Genomic DNA, 5,408 nt, shown 5'->3' with positions numbered 1-5,408 from the left:
GAAGAGTTCAAAGTGGGAATCCCGGGCAACTGGAAGAACTAGAATTTCCGGTGCTCTACCGCTGCGGTTGCTGCAGATGTTGCTGATGGTGTCAGCCTGCGAGAGTTTTCAAGGGTTTTCCCCAGAGTCCTTGGAAGCTGTGCATTCCAGGCAGATGGAAGCTGAGGCTGAGGCGGATCCCTCTCCCGAAGAAGCCAGACAGCTCTGAGTAACTGCAAAAACACTACCTACTCTAGGCTTCGAGGCAGTTCTCCGTTGCCATTTTGTCTCAATTCAGCCGTAAGAGGTGACATCTTTCCTCTTCTGTCTGGAAGCCTTGGGTTCTCTTGGGGCCCATAGCAGGGATGATCCTGGATTAGGAGGTTTTAATTTAGGTAGATTAAATGGTTCAAAAGAAACAAGCCAAATGAAAGAGAGGGATGATGGTGCACATACCTTATTGTTGATATACATCTATATAATATTGAATATACTTAATAGTATATATTGCATAATTTTATATATATGCAATTGGATTGATATGTCTTTTTTGTAGGAGGAACTCAAAAGCTATAGCCCAGAGGGCTTTAAGATTTAATTCACCATGATACCCTGTGGGGCAAAGCACCCTTGCACTCTCAAACTCTGCATTTTAGAACATAGAGTCCTCCAATCTGGCTGTTGCCCAGCCATCTGGTCTTAAGTTCCGTGGCCTACTCGCTAATACCCAGATGTTCAGCCACATGAAGTCCTGTTCCCAGCACTTTTGAGCCAACCCTTCCTTTGCCTGAATTGCAGCTCTCCCCAGAGTATCTTGTGGTATTAGCTCAGACCCCACATCTTCCAAGAAGTCTTCTCTGAACCTCTTGTTTCTTTCTTTTTTTTTTTTTTTTTAAAGATTTTATTTATTTATTTGACAGAGAGAGATCACAAGTAGACGGAGAGGCAGGCAGAGAGAAAGAGAGCGAGGGAAGCAGGCTCCCTGCTGAGCAGAAAGCCTGATGCGGGACTCGATCCAGGAACCCTGAGATCATGACCTGAGCTGAAGGCAGTGGCTTAACCGACTGAGTCACCCAGGTGCCCCTGAACCTCTTGTTTCAATTAAACGTTTCTTTCTCCATATAGTGTAGTTGATAGTTCCAATACGGCAGTTAGGATGGTTTGACTATTAGGAGAGTTATTGTGTCCATATCTCCTCTCCGGAATGGCCAGCTCAGTGGCTGACACTGTATCTTTTCAGCCTGGGATTCTCCACCACACCTAGCACAGTGCCTTGCTTATAATAGGCACTCAGGATTTATTGCACTCCTTAATAAACTTACTGTTAATTATATTTTGTAAAAGGATCATCTAATAGTATTCTTTGGATGAGGATGAACTTGAAGGGGTATTCATTGATGTTATAGCGTCAATTTTCCCAGCTTGAAGACTGAGAGGGTGAGAGAAGGAGTTGCAACTAGGAAAGAAGGGGGCCTCCTTCTTTCTTGGTGTGTCCCTAAGAGGCCTCATGGTTGATCAACAGGGTTTTGGTTACTTGCCCCTGGTCTAACTTCTGACTTTAAGCCTTGGGGCACAGAAACTTGATTCTTAGCACACTGAACTTGATACTTAAAACCAGAATGCTGATCTGTTTGTTGTCAGTGGACTATAAAAGAAATAACTACTGTGAAAATATAGTTGCTGAGGGCATCAAACATTCTAACCATCACATTCTTTCCCTGGAGACACATCCGGAGGAAACCATTTTATACAGAAGTCTGCTCTATAAACGGGAAGAGAGTTATCAGATCCCAAGGTTGCTGGCATCTAGCCATCCACACTGACAACACCAGGACCTATCTGGTGCAGGAGCATGTAGCTGGGTCTGTGGTCCGCGTAACTCTGGTTTCTGGGTGGTGTTTGGATCCATGATTGTTTGACATATGGACAATCATATTCTCAAACGCAGCCTCCAAATAATAACAGAATCATTGTTTTTTATACTTATTTTCGGGTGGGCAAAAAATTCTAAAACCCAATTTTTATGAGAAGCAGATATATTTCAGTTATGTAAGCTCTTTTCTTTGCCAAAGGCAACCAGAGTCCCAGAAAGGGAAGATGAAATTACTGGAATATGAAGGATAGAAGAAATTGTCTTTATTAGTACTAAACTTAAGAGGTGCTTGGCTTATTTATCTTGTGGTTTAAAGATTGGTTTTTCCCCTTGGTCCTAAAGGGACACAAAATTCATAATTCTCCTAGTCTTTCCTCGCTGTCGGGAAAATTAAACTTTCAAAGATGCCAGCAACCTGAAGACCCAAGGCTTTGCTGTTGGCCGAATTCATCCTTCTCCTGAAAGCTTATCATCAGAATTCCAGATAAGCCTTCCCAGATGTTGCACACACCAAAGCATTCCTGTTTAGAAATTTCCATATTTACTCTGTCCTGAGTCTCTTCTACCATGTCATCACTTGCCAGCCTGCTCTCTCCCTTTCTCTATGTGGTAGAACTTAGGAAAATTGATCAAGTAGGCGTAGGTCCAGTATTAAATGATCGAATGTAAATATGCCTTTAACCTCGTATCTCCTTTTCTTTGTCATTTTTCTCCTCTTTAGGGGAAAGTTTTCTGTGCAGTCTCAGGTCTGGACCACTCCTCTCCCTTCTCCAAGGCCTCTCCTTACAGTGCATCACACATCATCAAAGGCGGCCGGCTCTCGAGGTGACTGACTTGATAGTCTATAGTTAGCATGTATACGAGAAACTCTTATTGACCTTAAGATTTGTCCTCTAGCTGCTTTTGAAAAACAAAACAAAACTGAAGGAATCCTGGAGATTTCTGGTTTATCCAAAGAAATAAATCTCTAATGGAGGGGGGATAGATTTCAGGTACTCTGGGAGATATTTTTGGACATGGGTATAATGAGTATTTTGTCAGGACTAGGGTGAGATAAATAGGGAGCCTAGGGCACAAAACTTGAGGAGGGGCTCACTCTCAAAATAGACCTCCATGAGCCAGAAAATGAATGTCTCCTTAATTTTAGGCCCCTCGTTTGCTTCACTGACTTCTTGTCCTAGCCTTGCAGAATCCATTTTTCCTTTCTGCTATTTGTATCTTTATTTTCCTCTGAAACACACCCTGGCACAATCGCAGCCCCTGTGGTCCAGGTGGAAGTGACAGCCCTGAGAATTGGGGGGGGGGGTTCAAGAACAGACATATGACCTAGGCCTAGCCAATCAAAACACAGAGCCTTGTCCACAGTGATTGGTTCAGTGACGACATGTGACCTAGCCTGGGCCAATCGGTACTTTTCCTGGAACAACTCAGAAGGAAGCCTGCTCTTTACAGATGGTTGTGGGGCTGCCGGAAGGTAAACCTAGGTCACTGTGAGGAGAGAGTGAGCCTGAGAAAGAAGCCCATCAATGCGAAGGAGGGCGAAGAGGTGAGAAGGGACAGATTTCTGAAGTTGTTGGAACTCTGCACCGGAGAGGTTCTCCACCCTGGGCTTTTGAGTTGCATGTGTCAGTAATTGTGTGTTGGTTAGCTGCGCGGTGCTGCCTGACAAAGTGGGACGGGGTGGGGTGAGAAGGGCGCCTGCGCAGTCTGGCTGCTCCAGTCAGACTGCCTCCTAAGGTCTCTTCATCACACCGCACAGCCGGAATGAGGATGACATTTGTTGTTTGTGGGGGGGAAAAAAAATACCCCAACTTTCTGATTTTTCTTGTAACAGATTTGGGACTTGAGTGAATAATCTCTGCCCGAGGTTTCGCAACTACTTTTTGGTGGATATGTGAATTTAATTTCTTATCCCAGCCATCTTCTTTTTCTACTTCTTTCCTACTCTCCTGGGCTAATAGAACCGCCTTCTCTCCCCTCCGAACTGTGAAACTGTGAAGGGCTAAACCCAGGTTCATGACCTGAATTTATTTACTGTACCAATCTCTAGGATTCCTGCCAACACAGAACAGGAAGCAAAACCAAACAACATTTTGCCACCTACCTGTTACCCGAGAAAAGCACTGATGGGAAAATATGCCAGACACTTGACTCCGATACTTGGAGACTGGGCTAGGCGATGATGTCAGGAATGACAATAAAGAATTTAAAAATAAAACCTGCCCTAAGGAGTCACAGACTGGAGTCTGTGAAACTCCAGTGCAGGTAAAAGTACAGGAGTTGAGTGTTGAGTTGAGATGAGTGAATCATCATACTTTAAAAGGCCACCAACTAGAGGTAAAGGGCAGCTACTTCTGGGATTTGGAAATGGGGAAGGAATCCCTGTCCTCTCTATCTGAGTCTCTGACTCTCTGAGTCACAGGGTCTGTGGTTCTTTGGCAGAGCTATGGACTGACCTTCCCCAAGAGAAATCTGAAAGTGGCCTAAGCCGCACCTGCGGAACTCAGAGGAGGTCACTTGGCCATGATATAATTAAGGAACAAGACCGTCAGGGGCACTTGGGTGGCTCGGTGGGTTGAGCATCCAACTCTTGATTTCCACTCAGATCATGATCTCAGGGTCCTGGGATTGAGCCCTGCCTTCGTTTCCATGCTCAGCTCAGTTTGCTTCTCCCTCTCCCTGCTAGCGCAAGCGCTCTCTCTCTCTCTCTCTCTCCCTCTCTCAAATAAATAAAATCTTTTTTTTTTTTTTTTTAGAACAGATCTTCAAAGTTTGAAGAGATGAAATATTGAAGCGAAGTTAATGTTTTGGTAAATGCAATTTTTGATAAATGATATGTATTTTTATAAATTAAGAGAGGTGTTCTTTTGTAATTCAAAAACTGAAAACAAGCTTTACCAGTCTCCTGGTAAAGAAGCTGATTGCCAAGCTGCTGGGAGAGTCTTGTTTCAACAGTGGTGGTAGCGTCTATTAGTACTGAAAATATTATTGGTAAAGGTGTATCCAGTATAGCGAGCTTATCTGTGCCTGGTGCCAGTAAAGATGGTTAGCTGAATTGTTGAATTGTCACATAGTGAAAGGAAAAAAAAAAAGTGAATGTTGCTTAATCCTTTGTTCTGTTCAAACAGAATTTGCAATGAAATGAGTATAAAGTAGATCACAGGAGGAAGAGGACAAGAATAATGAAAATACGAGGACATTTTTTTTCCTGCATGCTTTTGACTGTTTATAAAGATCAATTACTTGCTAAGAGTTATTTTTCTTCCTTGAGATTGCCTTAAAAATAACTATAGAACTTTATCATGCTGGTAAGGAAAGGCCAAATATAGATGATTTATTTTATATATATATAGATTATTTGCCAAATAGTTGATTTCACTACTGTAGATTGTTTTAGGTTATGTAAAACTTCATTTTAAAGGATTAATTAAAATGTTTGAAACATTGATGCACCGGTCCAAAATTCAAGATTTGAAAGTAGTGCATTAGAAAGCATTTTCCCCCAGATATTGAGTTCTCATGCCCAGAGGCAACCCTGTTGATGATTTATTGGATT

The sequence above is a fragment of the Mustela erminea genome, chromosome 11 (assembly GCF_009829155.1).
Source record: "Mustela erminea isolate mMusErm1 chromosome 11, mMusErm1.Pri, whole genome shotgun sequence".
Classification (NCBI taxonomy): Eukaryota; Metazoa; Chordata; class Mammalia; order Carnivora; family Mustelidae; genus Mustela; species Mustela erminea.
Note: the sequence above shows the minus strand (reverse complement) of the source record.